The sequence below is a fragment of the Rousettus aegyptiacus genome, unplaced genomic scaffold (assembly GCF_014176215.1).
Source record: "Rousettus aegyptiacus isolate mRouAeg1 unplaced genomic scaffold, mRouAeg1.p scaffold_m13_p_9, whole genome shotgun sequence".
Lineage (NCBI taxonomy): Eukaryota > Metazoa > Chordata > Mammalia > Chiroptera > Pteropodidae > Rousettus > Rousettus aegyptiacus.
Genome location: NW_023416312.1, coordinates 87326531 through 87347623, shown reverse-complemented (window position 1 = coordinate 87347623; position 21093 = coordinate 87326531). Strand labels below are relative to the sequence as shown.

General features: G+C 38.0%; 1 pseudogene; it reads right to left on the bottom strand.

The window, feature by feature from the left end:
• Positions 1–12224: 12224 nt before the first annotated feature.
• Positions 12225–12343, bottom strand: LOC118608426 (annotated as a pseudogene).
• Between the last annotated feature and the right edge of the window lie 8750 nt (positions 12344–21093).

The following is a 21093-nucleotide window of genomic DNA, read 5'->3' as shown; positions in this document are numbered from 1 at the left end:
ACTCAAGGAGGAAGGGGAGGTATATAAGTCAGAGAAGGTGGGATAAATGGAGTGGGGAGTGCATAAATTGATGATTTCGAGGTGTTTCGGGGATTCTTCCAGATTCTCACAGTAACATTCAGATCTACAATTCGCCCACTTTCTCTTACCGATGAGAAACAAAAGAACTCCCCATCAAGGGAGGGATATGAGAGGTACTTTGTAAATTATCAAGAGAAGGACTCTTGATAATTTACAAAGTACCTCTCATTTCCCTAACTTTTCCTATCTTTTCCTATCTTAGGGTTGAAGACATTTAAGTTAAACGCAAAGGTAGAGCTACAAAAGTAAGAAAGGTGGCTTGAAGCTAATTCTAGAATGCTGGCCTGGAGCTCCTTATAAATCCTTCTGCCTCAAAGCCGAGGCTGATTTTATGAACTGGGCATTGGGACTGAATGCATGGGTGGGAGGGATTTCCACTGTCCCAGGTATGGGGACAGGAAGACATCATAGTCTGAGAATATGAAAAGATCTGCACTGCCCCTCTCACAGGCCATATAAAGTATTTTAGAATTTGGTGCAGGAGAAGAATGACTCCTGGCAGTGCTCCCTCAGAACATGTCTCTTTCTGAAGATAGACTTTCCAGCTCTAGGGACCATGTCTGTGGCATTTTTACTACTGAGTGTTATTTGGGTATCTAAAACACATTTCTAGTAGAACTGCAGAGGACCTGAAAAAGAAAACATCATGTACCATGAGACAATATAAATATCAATCCTAGAATAATAAACATGTAGATGAGCTAAGAGTTGTGAGTAATAAAGATAGTTTGAAGCTATAGAGAGCACATAGATAACAACAAGAAGTGGACCATGGACTCCTGACAAGAAAAACCGACTGCTATGACATTGTGAATTGGTAATTATGCTTCAATTCATATTTTCTTTCTTTTGTTACTCTGCGATGCTATTTCGCAGTTTTGACATTATGTACTTTCTTTCCAGCAGAGTACTGAGGTAGGTAAATAGCCTTCTGCACCACCTAGTGTCAAACGGAGGGCACTGGCACCTTTCCATCCTCAGGAGAGAGCACTGGTGTTTCGGTCCCCATAAGCATGGGTTTGGAAGGGCTGGGACTCAGCTGAGAGTTCCCCTCACATCTGGCTTTTACTACTCCCAAGCTGACCTCACCCAGGAGCTGGCATCCCAGGGCAGTTTGTTAAAAATGAACCAAAGTTTTCATTCTTCCTTTCTGTTTAGGATTCAAGTATGCCTGACAGAGCCTCAGAGGACTGGCCAGGCATGCTCCTTGAAGCGGTATGAGACCAGGGAGAACGTTCTGTGTTCCAGACTGCTTATCAGGATGGTTGTGTGGACTCAGATGCCATTTTGATCCTTATAGCCCTTAGCTAACTCAGGGCCCATGGTGAACATGAGGTTGGGAAACAAACATCTCCAGATTAACCTGAGGCTGGTTAACAGAAGGAGGATGGGGAAAAAGGCTGCCAAAAAAGACTCTCTCCCCACCTCCAATTTTCCTGTCTTCTTGAGCATATAACCAGCTTGCCTTTGTAAAAGGGTAATGAAACAAACTGTTTTATAGATTTCTCTCTCACACACACCACATGTTTGGGTGCACATCAATATGCAAAGTTACTTACGTAATCTCAAAAATGATCTCTTAGAAGACTTTGAAAAGATTGTATGATTACAATAACCATGATTACAGAAGGGCAATAAGTTGATGAGCATGAAACAATGATTTGCTAACATAGCTTTTCTAGAATCCTGTAGAGTCGAGATTCTACTTCTCATAGGTCTGGGCTCTTGGAGATGTCTGTCTCACTCTATTATTTAGCTCCCTTATAAATAAAAGCAACTGTCTTAGGGCCTTTACAAGGCTAGAGTGAGGGATTTAGATAACACTTTACTCTTTCTGCTGAATCTACTATGGACAAGAGAACACTAGCTTTCTGGGTTTCTAAACTGAATAAGCCAAGACTAATTCTTGAATCTTTGGCAGTGACTCAGTATAGTAAAAAGATGAAAGATTTGTGATCATGGCTTTCAGGAGCAAAAAAGCAGAAACAAGAAAACAAGGATTGAAATTTTTCCTGAACTAATTGATCTTCTTTACCCTAGAATCAATATACTCTGCACACTCTCCTCCACTCCATTTTCTTCTCTCTGCCCTGTTAAGTCTAGACTGCAAGCTCTTCAGACCTCGCCTTTCTCTTGGATAGACTGAGATTGGGCATCTGCATTTGTGCCTTTACGGAGGTTAATGACTAAAACAAACAAACGAACAAACAAACACCATCAGCTTTTCTATTTTCCTAGAGCCTAGTCTATTTTCAATAGATATTGTTGGACACTGATTATTAAGGGGTAGTTCGAGTCATATTCCCTCTGTTTGATGGGTAGGAAGACAGCCCAAAGGGATAATTAGAGGGAGCTCTGGTCCAGAGAAAGCAGGTAGCAGTGGAGAAAATGTTGCTGTTTTGTGAGGTCCAGAACCTCATCCACAGACCACTGCTTTCATGTGCCTATGGCCTCTGCAGACCTCTCCTCTCCAAGAGACTGAGATTGAACAGTTGACTTAGGGTCTCTACAGAGGCTAGAACTGGAGACACCATCAACTTTTCTGTTTTTCCAAAGACTGATTTATTCCCAATAGAAGTGGTGGTACACTGATCAAGTGGAATGGATCAAGAGACCTCCTCCCCTTGCTGAGTGGCCAAGAGGAAGCCCAGAGGGACACTTGGTTGGATGGCCCAGGCAAGAAGATTTAGTATCAGTTAAGAAAATGATGGGAATAGCAGAGACAAATTTGTTGCCCTGTCCACATTAGCTCCCCTTTTATAGGTGTTACCCCATGAAAGGGACCCTAAATGTGAAGACCCAGACAGGAAGCTCTGATACTGGTCCTCCAGAGTATGGTAGAAACAATGGAAGAACACATTTTAGCCTTGGACCAGCAGGTGTGGAAGATCTCTTTTCTGAGATACAGCAGCTGTATTCATGCCTGTACAGAGGCAGGTGCCTAGAATTACTCATAGCATTTCTATCATCCTTGAGCTTTAACTATGTAAAAGAGATAAGTGTGGGTGGTGACTTGTGATAGAATGATTTGCATCAATAGTGATCATTACCTCTTGTGGTGGGCTGGAAGACAGGTCGGACGCTGGTTTACCAGAGACCAGCTCTGTTTAGGAACCTCTGAAAGGATTCTGTGGAATGGTTGGAATAGGAATAGAAAAATTATTGCCTTGTCCCCACTAGAACTTCCTTTGTGAGACTTTTCTAATGTGCTAATAGACCCACTCACTCTACATCTGCCTGTCTTTCTCCTTTAACCGACACTTCTGGGTTTTCATATTATGGAGGCAGGGGCCCAGAGTACCTAATGCCTTTTTCACTCTTCTGCTTTGTCTTTGTTGGAGAGAAAAGTGTGCATTGGTTCATAAGGGAAATGGATTAGTTAGTAGATGAGTTCTTCTAGGGCTTTAAAAAGAGCCCAAAGGAGGAAAGAGCCCAGGGATAATTGAGTACCTCAGGACTGAACCAGCAGTGGTAGAATTGAAGTATAGACAGGTAGAGAAAGTTTGATCGATTTGTGGTGCACAGAGTCTTTTAAAAGTGTACTTCTAATAAAACAGCATAAACTACAACTATTTATGATACTAGCCATGTTTAATGGTGGCTGTGCTGCTCCTAATTCATTCTACTTCCCTTCACTCTCACCCCTATCCCATTTAGAGACATAAAGTGTCTCTAAAACTAAAAGCAGTCAAAAGTGAATGAGCCAGTGTTCAGAAGAAACATAATCTCTGGTTTCTGGTGAAAGCTTCTGGCCTAGCCTCCACTCCCCTTGCATTGTCATCGCCTCAAATGCCCTGACTCCCTCCTTTCTGCCAGGTAGTTCCAACTATGTCAATACTCCTACTGAAAGGAGGTGTGGCCTGGGGGCTTAGGCCAAGGCTTCCCATCCTTAACCCTACCCCATACTCACTCCTCTCTTCTTCCATGCTAAGTCACTGGGGAACAGGAAGGGAATCATTCACTGGAGGGGACACGGGGGCTAGTTTTGGGGCCCTTCTGCCCCCAAGTCTGCCCCATGGCCCCACCATCTCCAAGAGTTATTCGGCATCTTCTTTTTGGGGTGCAGCCCCTCAGCAACTAACTATTCACTATACATGATGGAAGAGTTGCCATCTCTCACCCCGTTGGCTGTCCTCTCTCTCCCCTTCTGCTAAGCCCCCCTCTTCCCTCCTTCCAGCAGTCTTTCCTCCCTCTCTTCCTCTCCCCTTTCCCCCTCCTTCCTTTCTTCTTTCCTTCCTTCCTTCCTTCCTTCCTTCCTTCCTTCCTTCCTTCCTTCCTTCTATTCTCCTTCCTCACCTTCTCTTCAGGTCTGTGAGGTTGACTCTTTCAGAACAGCAGATTGTGGTTCAGAATTAGGTGTTCTGGTGCTTTGCCAGGGGACTAGCAGATATGTCTCTAGGAGAGCAGCACACTTTGCCTGGTAAGAGTGGCATGTGCAGTCAGCCTTCGTTCCTATTGAATGTGGCTGGTAGTCTGGTCACATCACCCCAGAGCTGGACCTCCCATAGATGGGTTGGGCCTCTATGCTTTAAAGGGGGCCTTCTCTGATCACCTTCTTCAGAATATTCTCTGTTTCTATATTTGCTGAAAAAGTGGGTGAGGGGCCTTGGTGGGCCTGATATGTACTGACTTCTTGGGTGTACTTTAGCTGTCCCGAGATGTGAGGGTCTGAAGGGCACCATGACAGAGACACAATGGGATCAGGTAAGTCAAGAGACAATCAGGGGCAGATGATACTTGGAAGTGTTTGGTGTAAATACCTGTGCTTTTTTTTTTTAACTTCAGTTCTGGTACAAAGGTCAGACCAGCAGGCAAAGAATGACCGCAATAGGCAATTGGTATGGGTGGTGGAGTCAACATCCGTGCTAAAAGAAGCAGGAGGCTCTGGCAGGTAGGGGAAGAGAACATTACAACAACGAAGAATCTGGGGAGATACAAGAGAAATCCACACAGACTTACAGGAAACTGTTAGCAGGTATCAAAGTCTGAAAGTCAGATTATAGTTCCTAGAAGAGAAGCCAGCAAGGGCAAGCCTGGTGTTGTGGAATCATAAACAGGATGTCCAGACCATGATGAAGAGTTCAGGCTGGTCACAGTTCATTTATTTCTCTTAGATTACTAACTGAATAAGCACAATGACCCAAAAAGTTTGGAACTCCCTTAACTGCTGGCAAACAATTGCCTTTAACTTCTGGCAAACTACACTCTGCTGCTTGCATAGGATTTTACCTAGACTGAATTGTAGAAGGACAGCAGAGCATGATAGGCACCCCTGTTTAGAGTGAAGTAGCATTGTTACACCTAAGTTAGTCCCCTCCTAATAATCAGTTGGTGTTTCTGCAGGATGCTCCACCAAGGCAAATTGCTTATGGAAAAGGCTATTGAACAGTGGTATTGTGAGGCCCACATCTGCTTTTGGGAGTGTCTACAGAATACATTTCAAAGCCATAAAAGCTTATGCTGTAGTGGCTGCTTCTGCCTGTCACAAAGACCCAGAACCTCTGAGGTCTACTGAGATCCATCCTTAGAGCACTGTGGAAAAATATTTGATCAATCCGGCTCTGAATGCCTAAATCCCTCACTTCTGAAGGGGTCAGAGGACACCAGAGCATTTCTGCAAAGCAAAACTGACTATCAAGGAACTTGGGTATTATTAAGCACTCCAGCATTCCGGCATGCTAGGACTCTGGATAATTCTAAGATAAAATCACACACCCTAGTTGCCATGGCAAAATTGAAAGTCAAATATCTTAAAAGTTCTTATATGTGCTGCCACCCTTCGAAGATTTAAGTGAGTGAAAAGGAGGTAGAATTTATGACCTCTGAGCTGATCCATCAATAGTTCTGACACTTCTTCCTTAAATATGTGCCACTAGGTCTGTACAAGCTTGAATCTTCATTATTGAAAAATAGTTGATTCATAGTGTGTAAAAAATACTAAAGAATTGGCAAAAAACGTAAAATTACAGAGTTAGCAAGGTTAACAGATCAACACGCAAGATTCCATTAAATTTCTATATAGTAGCGACAAACATGTAGAATGCAAATTAAAAATATAATGTACATTTTAATCACTCCAAAGGAAATGTAATACATATAAATCTAACAAAATATGTATAGGATCTCTATGCTGAAAATTATAAAATGTTTATGCAAGAAATCAAAAATTTAAATAAATGGAGAGATATACCTTGTTCAGGGATTGGAAGACACAACATAGTAAAGATGTTAATTTTTCTCAAACTGATCTATAGTTTTAATGCATTTTCTATCAAAGTCCAGCTATAAACAAGATTATTCCAAAATATATATGGAAAAGCAAAATAACTAGAATAGTTAAATTAGTTTTGAAAAAGAATAAAGTGAAAGGAATCACTCTACTTAATGTTAAGATTTACTGTATAGCTACAGTAACCAAGACAATGTGGTATGGGCAGAGAAATAGACACATAAATCAATGGAACGGAATAAGGATCCTAGAACAGATGAACACAAATCTGTTCAAATTTTTTATGAAGATGCAAAAGCAATCCAGTGGAGAAAGAATAGCATTTTCAACAAATGGTGGTAGAATGACTGTACATCCATACACAAAACCAAAATGATCCTCAACCTAAACTTCACATCATACTCAAATATTAATTCAGAATGGATAACAGATTTAAATAAAAACATAAAATTTTTAAAATTTTAGAAGTAATTGTGGGAGAAAATCTTTGGTACCTAGGGCTAGGCAAAGAGTTCTTAGATATGACATTAAAGGCATGATACATAAAAGAAAAAAATTAATAAATTGGACTTCATCAAAATTAAAACCTTTCACTAGAAAGATCCTGTTATGAGAGTGAAAAGACCAGAGACTTGGAAAAAAATATTTATAAACTGTATTAGTTTTTTAAGGCTGCCATAACAAATTATTACAAATTTTGGGGTTTAAAACAACAGAAATTTATTCTCTCACAGTTCTGGAAATCAGAAGGCAAATATCAAGGTGTCGGTAGCTTTCCTTGAAGGCTATAAGCAAAGGATTCTTCCTTGCCTCTTCCTGGCTTCAGTTCTTGGTGTTCCTCGGCTTATAGACGCATAAATCCAATTTCAGCCTCTGTCTTCACATGGCATTATCCTTGTGTGTCTATGACTCTGTTTGCATTGACTTCTTATAAGGATACAAGTACTTGGATTAGGGCCCATCCTAATCCAGGATGACTTTATCTTAACTTAATTATATCTGCAAAGAACTTATTTCCAAATAAGATCACATCCATAGGTATCAGAATTTAAGACTTGAACAAATCTTTTAGGGAGACACAGTTAAGCCCACAACATAAACCATATATTCAACAAAGTCTGTGTAGCCACAAAATATAAAAAACCCTCAAATTCATAAGTAAAAACACAATCTGTTCAGTTATAAAATGGGCAAAAGACATCAGCAGGTATTCACCAAAGAGGAGATATGTATGGCAAATAAACACAGGGAAAAATGCTTAACATCACTAGCTACCAGGGAAATGCAAATTAAAACCATAAAGCTTTATCACTACACTCTCAGAACAGATAAAAATTTTTTTAAAAATGATAATACTAAATGCTGATGAGGATGTGGAGAAATTGAATCACTCATGGATCACTCACTCACTCAGTGGGAATGTAAAGTAGTACAGATACTCTGGGAAACAGTTTGGCAATTTCTCATGAATTTAGGCATACACTTACTATATGACCTAGCAATCATACTCCTGGGCATAAAGAAGTGGAAACTCATGTCCACATAAAAAAGTATACACTGTTATTCATGGCAGCTTTATTTGTGATAGCAAATACTGAAAATTATCCAAATGTCCTTCAATGGGTAAAGTCTAGGATATACATACAGTGGAATACAGCAGTAAAAATTAAACTATTTATACACAGAACAATTTGGATAGACCTCAATGACACTATGCTGAGTGAAAGAAAAATCAATCTCAAAATATTATATACTGTATAATTTTATTTATATAGTAAGTATTTTGAAATGACAAAACTTCTGAGACAGTGAATAGATTAGTGATTGCCTTGAGTCAAGGATGGAGGATAAATGTAAATTTAAACAGGGACCACCAAGAAGTTATTTTGTGGTAATGGAAACAGTTCTGCATCTTGATTGTAGTGGCGGTTACACAAATCTATAATTGGGGTAAAACTGCATAGAACTATACACATATAAGTGAATGCAGTTTTAAAAATTGTGAAAACTGAATAAGGTCTTTCGTCTAGTTAACAGTATTATACCAATGTCAATTTTCCAATTTTGATATTGTATTACAGCTATATAACATGTCATCGTTAGGGGCAGGTGAGTGCGGGGTATGTAGATCATTCTACTATTTTTGTAATTTCTTGTGAGTCCATAATTATTTTAAAGTAAACATACTTTTTAAATGTCTGAATGCAAAGTGTGTGGATTCTATTAAATTATCTTAATCACCCCTGGCAGAGTTATCATAGATATTATAAGCTCTGTGCAGTAATAATAAAGATTTATTGAGTACTAAGGATGTGTGAGCCACTGTGCTAAGCATTTTGCATTTGTTATCCCATTTGATCCATGCTACAGCCCAAAAAAGTAGGTAGTTTTTTTGTTACATGCCTTTTATAGATCAGGAGAATGAAAATCAGAGTTTAGTAACTTGTCCCAGGTCACAGAGCTATAAGTGGCAGGGCTAAGGCTTGAACCTAGTTCCATATGTCTCCACAGTTTATGATAAAAGGCACAATGTCACAATGACTCCATACTTGGGCAGCTGTGAGGCCAAAATGAGGCATCATATGTCAGTGGCCTAGCTCAGTGTTGGGAACATAACCATCATCCAGTGATTAGCACATTATTACTGTCATCATTTTTATCGTTATTTTTACTAATTGTGGCCTTAGCCTTAGTGTTGAGGGGCAGCTGGTCCTTACACTTAAGGCAGGGTGAATAGTGCCAGGAAAAAGAATCAGGTTCTTATGTTTACACATAATCATGAAAACATCTACCACACTGGGTTATTGTGAGTTTCGAGTAAAATTAAAAGCAATGGTATATGTGAAAAGTGCTCTGTAAACAGTAAAGCTCCCTGCATGCTAGCTGCATTACATTTTATTCTGTTACTTTACCTCTAGATTGGCAGCTAAAAGCTTTTTGCCTCTCAGCCATGCCACCATCCACAAGCTCATCACCCTGCTCACTCCCTGTGTGTTTCTATGGCATCAATCACCATAGTTTCTAAATTCTCTGACAGAAATATTAGATGAAAAGCAGTTTAACAGAAGGAATTGGTGAATTCGATTCAAAGAACTGCATCCTCTTCACCTTGAAGCAGGGTTTAGCTGAGCAGCGGCCGGTCACGTATTAATTGCTTCCCCATTAATTGCTTCTATACTCCTTTTTTTGTTTTTTGGTTTTTTTTTTGCAAAACTTAAATAAGGTGATGAATTTAGAGTTATTTTTGAAACTTTCAGTAATTGATAGGCTTCCCTAAAATCATCATTCCTCCTGGGATAAAATTTCACAGTCATTCCTCTACGTCAGGTGTTGGTAAAATATGACCTATGATCCAAATCTGGCTTGCCATCGGCATTTGTATGACTCTCAAGCTAAATTTTTTAAAACATTTTTAATGTTTGAAAAAATATAAAAAAATAAAAGAATAATATTTCACAACACATGAAAATTCCAGGAAATTCACACTTCAGTATCTATAAGTAAAGTTTCATTGTTCAGGCAGAATTGAGTAGTTTTAAAGCTGAAAATATTTACTATCTGACCCTTTACAGGTAATCCTTTCTGACCCCTGCTCTACATGATAAGAACATCAGTGATCTAATATGGAGGCCAACAAAAGCTAGCTAGGTCTCCATTTGACCTGCATTTAGCCCCACCCCTCCCCTCTACACACCACTATCCTCTTCACTATCCCCTTCACTATCCCCATATTTTTAAATATTTCCCACACTGTGTTGCACGCTCTTTGGAGAAAAGGATTCATTTTTTTTCTCTTGCATCTTTGTATCTCACAAAGTGCCTAGCACAGAGTTTACTCAAAATAGACAAATGATGAATGTTTTTAAACAACAGAGCTGAGTCAAATTTCCATGGCAACGAGGTTTCTGAAGTGTTGCCATGCAGTATCCTTTTATATCCAATCTATTCCATTCAGTGCTGGAGGTCAGATGTAGAGATGCTACAGGTAAAATAAAATAGTATATTTACATTCTATAAGCAGAAAGATTCATGAATCACAATTCTGTTTAAACATCTGTTGCTTTTACTCAGAGTAAAGAAGACCTTTCTAAATATGTCAGAAAACCCCAAAGCCATAAAAGAAAAGATTGATACATTTGACTACACAATAATAAAGAATTTCTTTTCTGACAGTTGCCAGAGGGAAGAGGGTGGGGAATGAGTGGAAAAGGTAAAGGGAAATAAGAGGTACAAATTTCTAGTTACAAAATAAGCCACAGAGATGTAGTGAACAGTATGGGGAATATGGTCAATAATATTATAATAACTTTGCATGGCGACAGATGGTTGGTTACTAGACTTAGTGTGGTGATTACATCGTAAGGTATATATAAATGTCAAATCATTATGTCGTACATCTAAAACTAATATAATACTGTATTCCAACTCTACTTTAATAAAATTTTTAAAGTTTTTTTTGCATGGCAAAAACCACCTAAACAATGTAAAAAAGACAAAGGAACTGAGGGGAAGGGGATTAACATCAGGTTAAAAGAAAATTTCCATAAACAAATAGTTTTTATGAATTTATAGAAAAAAGACCAAGAAGGCTTATAGAAAAATAGGTGAAGAAGATGAACAAGCAGTTCACAGATCAAATACAAATGGATATTGACATCTAAAGAGATGTCATTAATAAAAGAAATGTAAATGACAAAGTTTAATGACACATTTTATTGGCAAATGTATGGGGAAACAAGTACTCTCATGCATTGCTGGTAGAAATATAAATTTTCTCCATATAAAAATGTGCATGTCTAAAATAAAGAAAAGAAAAGAAAATATGCATGCCTTTTGACTAAACAGTTCCACTTCTAGGAATTTATTCTGCGGATAACAGCAAAATATTAGCAATAACCAAAATATTGATCAGTAGATGACTGGTTAAATAAATGATGTTAAACCTATACAAAATACTATGCATCTATAAAAATAATAAGAAAGTACTTTACATTGGGTGGTAATCACACAATAGAATATATAGATGTCAAATTATAATGTACACCTGAAAATTATATAATTATATTAACCTGTTACCCCAATAAACTTAATTTAAAAAAAAGAAAGTGCTTTACATATTAGGGACAGGAAAAATGGTAGAATTTTTCACATATATCTTTTTGTAAATTTTGAATTTGTACAATGGGATGCATTACTTATACAAAATTAAATTTAATTTTTAAAAAATATGTGTTTCTTAGTTCTCAATGATGGATATTTCAAGGTACGTTTTATTTTCACTCCTTATAACTATGCTATACATTTCTTTCTAGTCAGTAGTTAACAAAATCTATTAAAAGTAAATGTTTATTTTGAAGGGTAAGGATTTGTTAATTCAGGGAAGACTAGGCCATTGGTCATTAATGTTAGCACGTAAAAATTGAGTATTGGGTTTTGCAGTGAAAATCAAAGTTTGTGAAAATATAAACATATTTTAATTTAGTCATAGGCTCTAATGGTGATGAATATAGGCAAAACCTTTCACTTATAGTGAATCATTAATTTTGACAATAGAAGTATAAATAGGACCATAAATAGACTTTCCAATTATTCGCCTATGCCAAATATATCAGATAGGGTTTAGTCATGACACATATTTATAACGAGTGATATTTCTTCCTTATTTTCAGCACCTTGTTCCGAGCAGCTTAGTATTGATCAAGAGAAAATGAAGGATTCTGCCTCTTCCCAGGTTTGTTTATTTTGCTTTGTTATCCTTCCAGACAAATGTCCAACAAGTTGGGATCATTAATGGTTATTTCATACACTAACCAAATGGGAAAAATTCTTTTTTTTTTTTAGGGGAGATAACCCTTGGTTGACTTCACGGATTGCAAGGAACTTGTCAGCTTACAATCCCTTTTTTTATTTTTTACACCTACAGCATCTGGTCTTCTTAGGTGGTATCACATCCAAGTACTAACCAGGCCCAATCCTGCTTAGCTTCCGAGATCAGATGGGATCAGGTTTGTTCAGGGTAGCATGGCCATAGACGGGAAAAGTTCTTATTTTCTTTTTTTAATAGAATCATTTTTCTTTATTTGACCTTTAAATAGATAATATATCCATGCATTTGTTTCCTCAGGCTGCTATAACAAACTACCCTAGAGTAATTCTTTACTTTCTGAACGTATTGCTTCTACGGATGATTTGGTTTGAAGCACATTCATATGCATATAAAATTAGCTATTATAATAGAAGTTAATTTTACTTACACTAACTATAAGGTCTGAACTTCCTCAAGGTCCAATGTAAGTCTCCAGTATTTAAATAATATACTACGTGATTTTAAAATTCTAAGACTAGACAATGTTTTCCAGTGACGCTAATGATAACACTCTATTGTGTTATTGACTGTTTACTGGTTTGTCACTCTCAGTAGCTTGTGAGTTCTATGAGAGTAGGGATAGTGCATTTTTTTATTCTTTTAGCTTTGTCCTCTGGATGCCCATAATTGTTGTCATAGAACAGATGTTCGGTCGGTTGTCACATGAATAAATAGGTACCTCCTCACTGCTGTTTTCTGCCACACTTTTAAAAGCAAGAATAGAGACTTTATTATGTAGGTTTTGGGGTAGAAGTAATAGGCAGAGGGCAAACAGGACTCTCCAGTAGTGCTTTACTATCCTCATAAGCCACTGACCAACTATACCCTAAGCTGTATGGTTGACAACTACTGGTACTCAGAAAGAAGCAAGTATAAGAATCCAAAAGAATAAATAAGCACTAAGTGTGAACCACTGCACTCTTGGCTTCCACACCTATCTGTGCTTTGTTAACTTTGTTTTGGTCTTTGATGCTTGATTCATTTACTAACATGGATAAAGCAGATCCAGACAACATCTAAAACAAAAGCTTATAATTCAGATGAATTTGTTTATGAGTTAAACTTTCGCTAATTAGTTTAATGGAAATTAAATGCTTAAAATTCATTAGAGTACATGTTCCTAACTAGATTTATTGCTTTTATTAATTTTTGTCTCTAAGCCTCTTGCTACTCTATAAGCCAGGAGCTGGCGAACTATGACCCATGCATGGACTGGTCACCTGTTTTTGTAAATAAAGTTTTATAGGAACACAGACATATTCATTTGTTTATATCTGTGGCCGCTTTCATGGCAGTGTTGAGTAATTGTGATAGAAACTTTGTGGCCCACAAGCCTAAAATATTTACTATCTGGCCTTAATAGAAAAGCTTCGTTGACTCCTGCTATTTCTGCATGATGATATGACAAAGGATGTAAAAGAGGGTACTCAACAAAAAACTGGACTCCATTTAACTGAAATATTTAACTGAACTCTAATATGTGCAAGACAGTAGGAATTAAAAGATGACAAAGACCCTGAATAGTGTTTGTACCAGACATACTTTCAGCACCAAGAAAAGTACATATTCTCATTCCAGATGACAACGTAAACAATGCTACATTTGAAATCTAAATGTTACAGCGAAAAGCCACCAGACATAGGTTGAGATCTGAGGTAGGCTAATCTGTTCTACCTTTCACAGAAGCAATGATATATTTTATAGAAACTTGGATAATGTCATTCATTTCAGCTGAGAAATACATCAAACAACCAATGTACTTGAAAGTACCTTTTACTGAATGTAGGAAAACTCTTAACCTCACAACTAATAATAATAGTAGCTAATACATATAGCATCTATTAAATGCCAGGTACATATATTAAATTGTCTAATGCTCATATAAACTCTATGAGTTAGGGGCTATCATTCATTATGTCCAATTTACACATGAGGAAACTGAGGTACAGAGAAGTGAAGTAAGCGGGAGTAGGGATTTGAACCTATGTAGTTTGGCTTTGGAGTTTGGGCACTTAACCATTTATACTGCCTTAATCTGAATCTATGACTTTGGACAACTCACTCAACCTCCCTGAACCCAGTTTCTTTATCTATAAAATGAATGTGTTGGTCTTGATCTCTTAGATTCTATAGCTATAATGTTCCAGGATACTTGGTTTTAATAGACATTTACATATACCTAACACTGTGGGAATTACAAAAAATATATTAAGCACATTATTAATTAATTCAACAAATAATTAATGAGTATCTGCTATGTACAAAACTGTGTTCCAGGCACTTGAGATACAGCAGGGAACAAAGCAGGTGGAAATGCCTGCCCTCTTTAGGGCTCACATTTTGGGGGAATACAATAATAAAAATGACAAATATTTGTAGAGCAATTACAATGTATCATACACTGTGCTATGTAATTGACATGGGTTGTCTCTTTTAATCTTCACAGCAGTCATGAGCCCTGTTGTACAGATGAGAAAACTGAGACTTGGAGAAGTTAGGTACTTGTCAAAGGTCATAGCTAATAAGTGGCAGAGCCTGTATCTGTTTGCAGAGTTCATGTGCTAACTCATGTTACAGTACTTTCCTTATAAAGACTTTATAACTGATTAGCTGGCTAACATACAGTTATAGTGAACTGGCTTAAAAATAATCTCTTGGTATTTTAACAATTTTCAAATAGTAAAGCATGAATAATGGTAGGAGCTTAATCTGCAAATTTATATGAGAAACTCTGAGCTGACAGGCCGGAACGTAAAGATTCCTATCTATATGGTGACCTCTGGGTCTCTTGAGAGGAATCACAAAAAGGATTTAGAGATTGACAGTCTCCCATACTAGAATTAAAAGTCTGGGATAAAGTAGAAAGGTAGAGAGCGACCCAACTTTTGGCTATGGAGTGGGTGCATGTTTCAGGATGACAGAACTCACTCTAAGGAAGAAGACAGCAAAGAGAAAGCAAGAGAGAGGAGGGAGGAGAGAGGGAGGGAGAGAGGAAGGAAGGAAGGAAGGAAGGAAGGAAGGAAGGAAGGAAGGAGGGAGGGAGGGAGGGAGGGAAGGAAGGAAGGAAGGAAGGAAGGAAGGAAGGAAGGAAGGAAGGAAGGAAAGAAGGAAGAAAACTAGTGCCTTGAATCTTGAGTTTCAAGTCATCAAAAAATACATTTGTAACCCAGAGCAGTCTCAATCAAATTCTCTCTAGCTCAGATCTTGGAAGAGCTTGCTCCTCCACAGAGTATATTGCAAAGCAGAGAACTGGGAGTCTTGCACTTTCAGTATCAAAACTGTGCAAGTATTCAGAGGCAAATTTTGTGAGTGTCCTAAAATTTGGTCAGACAAAAGATAAATAGGGCAACTTTATGGCCTTGCCACACTCAGGAGATATGCTCACTAAATGTTTATTAAATGAATTGATGTTTAATGATGAGTTAATGAATGAATGATGGAGATGAATCATGGTATGTAAAACACTAAGACAGCAGACAAGGCCAAAAAAAGCAGTTTTATTTACACACCAACTTTTTCAAAAAAGGATTTGACATGGCTTCAAAGTCACATATAATTAGATTAGGACAAATATAAAATCAGAGCATTGCTGCAGAGGACAGCAACTGAGTGATTTTGTTGTAACAAATAATCTCTTGGTTTAAAGCAGTAAAAAATAAAACTACATCTTCAAAATCCTATTTTCTTCACAGTATGCATGTGAATTGTGGGTTCGCTTATTGGTGTCTTAGGAGCTGAGAGCCCCTGTATATTAAGTGTGATTCACTATGATCCACTTTTCACTTGAAGAGTGAGTGCACTGCAATGTATGATATATGATGAAATTAGAAATAGAGATGGTGTTCATGTGTGACTTAGAACGTTGATGAAAGTCATCATGATGTAGGTATTCAAGTCGTCATTTTTTGTATTAGTGTAAGACTGAGAAATATTCTGAATTTTAACTAGTTTTACCAATTGCTCTCTAAGAAAAATGAGGTGGCAGTTCATTAAAATTCTGTGTTTTTTTTTTGTAGTAGCCATGGTTTAACGATGTGGATGAATTAAAGAAGTCGTTAGTGATATCTGAGACAGTATAGACAAGTAATTTTAAGTACATAAAATTATTGTACATCCTTGTTTACTAAACAATGAGTCTCAGTATTGAAAATCATAGAAAACACCATGCTTAGATTATTATACTAGAAGAACCTGATGCTTCTTGCCTGATTGTAATTTGTGAATTGCAAAAATTCACACATTGTTTTTGTCATGCTTCATTTAGATTATGTGTGAGCTTAATATATTTTCATCGATAAAGCTGAATAAATTTGAAAAAAAATTCTATTTTCTGCTTTTTCACTCTTGGCATAAACACACAACTCTCAGCAAAAAAAAAAAAATTATTCTCTTGGAAGAGCTTGAATACACAGGATACTAACATACATGTTGTCCTTTTTCATTATTTTTTTGTTATTCCTTTCTCAGAGCTCACTAGTAAAGTACATAGGTGAAAAAACAAATGTCAAAAAGAAATAAAGAGTCAAGATAAAGATGAAGTAACATTTGCCTACTGGGGTATGCTGTTAAGTAAGTCAGCTGTCCTTACATCTAACAGCCAAAAAGTTCTAAAGATGATTTGACAGGACTGTGTGTGTGTGTGTGTGTGTGAGAGAGAGAGAGAGAGAGAGACAGAGAGAGACAGAGAGAGACAGAGAGAGACACACACACACAGAGACAGAGAGAGACGGAAAGAGAGAGAACATATACCTACATCATTTAAAGGAAACATAAGAAAGAAAAATCAGCAAATCCACCAGGAAAGGAGGAGGGATAGGAATGGACTAGGAACTGAAGATAGAGAAGTTACTGCACCTGAATACTAAAATTGTTCTGGCTTTTCTGGCAATCAAGAAAATAATTCATGATGGGTTACATATCTCTCCTTGTCTTAAAAAAAATGTGTCACTTAGAGTAAGACATCACCTCTGAGCTATTTCTCAAGCAGGATGGCTCTTTTTCAAACCCTCCCCCTTTTCTTGCCCAGTGCCCTTTGTGAGCTATGATCTTGGGATGGAGGGCAGCTGAGAGACCTACAATGGACTTAACGTGTGGAATTGTTAGCTTTATACTCCTACCCATCGAGCTGCCTAGCCAGCCATGGTCTTTGAGAAATGATAGATAAAAAATCTTCCTCCCAAAGAGCCATATTTTTAAAGCAAAGATTAAAACTTAAAACAATTTAGATTATTTACCTTGACTCCCATTTTAAAAGAAACCCCTTGAAAATTACAGTGATGGTTTATTTAACTTTTCAGTTTAGAAAACTTTTCAGAATATAGGGAAGTAATAACTAAAATTTTCTATTTGTTAATTAACTTTTCCCATTGCCAACAGTTTAAACTTAGTCCCTCCTCCTCAGAAAGACAAATTACAGCTAATGCTTAAACATCCATCTCCCTCTTCTAATTGCTGTGTAGGAGTAATTCGGTGATTCTGGAAGGAAACTTCAGTGAATAAATGAACGACTCTCATTTGCTATTTGGAAGTTATAAAAATTACAAGACATCATTCCATTATATTCTCTCATTTCCTTGTCATTGGAAAAAGGTTCCAACCTTTCATTATATTAAAAAGCAATTATCAAAATGTTTTATTCCATAATAAGTTTGACTACTAAGAGAGAAAGTATTCAGAAATCAAAATAAGGGAGTTCTTTTTAGCATATAAACAGGTGAGTCAAACTCACATATGAAAGAAAAATTCTCAGTGAAAGATTACCCTTGAAATCATCTATTTGGAATGTGGTGTCTTTACTTTGGTCATTCTCTACTGTCTAGTTCCTATTAAACCACTGTGATTGTGTGTTACAGACATTATCTTCTTGCTGACTCTGCAAAGTGATAGAGTTGCATTGCAGTTCCTTCCACAGTTGACACATAGTGCTATTCACCAAGGTAAGTTGGGTTTTGTTAGAAAGAATTTGGACAGTACTCTCACTTGCAGTCGATCAGCCAGTAGTAAGTAGGCTCTGAAGCCACCACATTAAGGGCACTCTGCTTCCAAGCTGGGGAGAATTACAAAGGGTTTAAAGATATGCCACCTAACCCCTTCATAATAATCCTTAACATGTGTACAGAACTTTACAATTTACAAACTCCTTTCCTCTAGGTTATTACTTTTGATCCTTACAGTAACCCAGAGGAGTCAGCCCAGCAGATCTTCCCAATCCTCATTTGATAAATGAGGAAAACAAGGCTCAGAGGGTTTATGCGCCTTGACTGACATCATGAAGTAAGTAAAAATAAAAAGAAAACTAGGGCTAGAGCCCAAGCAAGTCCTGTGATGAAAAGAACAATGCTCTTTTATATCTTGTTGCTTCTCACGTATCAACAAATTCATGGGCGCACAAGTAAGTGACAGCAAAATCAAATTGTATATAGAATCATCAACCTGAGTGATCAGCCAGAAAGGGGCAAACTATACAAGAGTGGGGTGGGCTGGGGTGTCACTCATGGAGGAGGCTGCTAGATCATATGGAATCTTTGTGTGGATTAGGAAAAAGGTGCTTGCTTCTGATGGGGATGTGCATAGCTTACAGAACCCCAGAAGATGTGGCCAGTACCATGCCAGGGTGCAGGGCTTGGTGAACATGGTTTAGATTTCAACCCTTATTATCATTCTCAGCTGGGTGCCTTGGTACTAGCTATTTCTACACAAGTGTCCATGGGGTGCTGACTAAAGTGACTAAAAGGCCTGAGACTAGGGAAAGCTAGCTAGCATCTTTCCTACTCCAAGTGTGGTCCTCAGACCAGCAGCATTTGCTTCACTTGGAAGCTTATTAGATATGCAGAATCTCAATTACTACATCAAGATCTATTAACTGAGAAGATGCATTGAAATAAGATCCCCAATTGATTTGTGTGCACATCAAGGTTGAGAAGCACTGGGCTACAACAGGAGGTAGCCCCGAAACAGGATTTCTGGGAATTGGAGACAGGCAAATCAGTGATTATTCATGGTGTAGCAAGCAGGTTTGTCTTGCTGCAAAGAGGCACTCAGAGTAATGAAGCCCCTGCCCTCAAACAAATGGCACTCTATTTGGAACTGAGTTTATCATTAACTTTTACTTTTGTTGTATTACTTCATGCGACATAGTTTGAAACCATCTCTGATGCCCTACGTGTCCAAGGGTCATAGTCCCTATTCTCCAAGGTGCCACTGTCTCAAGGGAGAATGTTCAATCCAATGCAATAGGCAGCCCATTGAGGATGTAAACAGCACTGACAGAGCATAGAGGAGCAGCAAATACCTCTGCCTGTGATATTTGAGTTGTGTGTTGAAACAGGAGGAATTGCTCACACAGAGAAGAGAAGGGTGTCTCTCCAGGATGTAGAGATGTCTATATCCCCACTGAGTTGTGGACCTTTTGTGGGGTTCTGGTTTAGTTTATATCTCCCTCTCCTTCCCCTATTTCAGGGCCTAGCACAGTAGCCAATGCACAACTATTAATTACTGCTTGTTAACTGACTGATGAACTGACAGTCTGACTAAATAAATAAATGAATAACTTTGCAAAGAGGAGTCATGCAAACTAACACAGAAGGAAGAGATCTTATAATTGCCCAGGAATGATGTAGTTAAGATCTGAATTTGGGCTATGGCTGGAAAAATGAGGAAAATATCTAAGAAATACTGTACTATGCTAAGACTTCTTATCTGAAAAAAAATGTAACAATGAGACAGACATTTTAAAAATACACCTTTGTTAAATCTGAATACTCCTTAACAATGAGCTGAGTGAACTGTAATCAGATCCATTCTCTCCAAATGGGTTGAGTGAAGGGCACTGGGAAAGGCTGCTGCCAGGTATTAGGCCTGCTTTTTCCAGCTCCCTGCAGGGTTCAATTTTGCTTTGGGTGAGAGAATGAGCATTTTCCTTTTATAGATCTCCATTGCACAGAACAAGGTAGGAGTTCCCTGAATGAATCCTGGTCATTAGTTTATCTTTTATAATCTACATAATACTTCCAGAGAGGGGCAGAGGCAGGGGGCCACAGGCCTGTGAGCCAGGGACCCAAAGGGGCTCTTCTGGGCCCTGTTAGTACAACAAAGCACATTGCATCCCATCAGCCTCAGAGCCTCTTTGCACTGAATATTCAGTTATGTAGCATAATTGGCTCGGAGCCTGCATATACTGTAGGTTGAACACAGATGGCATTTTCTATAATATCAGAAATATATTTCAAAAATGTAAGTAATTTAGACTCTGCTCCTTAGTGTAAAATATTATCGGACATTCAGGGAAGGCTATGTAGTTCAGTATGGTTGAAGTTAGTATCGTTAGTGGGGAATAGAAAGGGGAGGAGAGACTTCATGTAAAAAATGCAGAGATCTTGAACCAAGCCCATGGTTCCTGGAGAAGAGAGGAGTAAGGATTTTGGAGGCATTTCAGAACTGGGGAACAAATTGAATGTGGGTGTCTAGACATTTGAGAGAATTGAGAATGAGTCCCAGATTTGTAGTTTGGGCAATGGCATGGGCCAGAGAGGCTGAAGATAATGAATTTGGGTGTGAAGACATTGTGTTTGAGTGCTTTAGGTGCAGCTGTCTAATAAGAGTTGGAAATATAAGGCTGGAATTCAATAGAGAGATTAGGGCTGCAGTTACAGATCTGAAATTTATAAGCATATTATTGCTAACAAAATCCAGAGAAGTAAATTTTCTCACTTTGGGAGAATACACAAAGCAAGAAAAGAAGACTGGGAGAAGAACCCTGGGGAAAGTCAACAAAAGCCAGGACAGAACAGTGTTAAGAAAGCTGAGGGAGGACAAAGAGTCAACATGGAGGGGTTGTCGATAGTTTAGAATGCTACAAGAAGTTGAAGAGGATAAGGGCCAAATGGAAATCATCAGATTGGTCAATTACTAGGTCCTT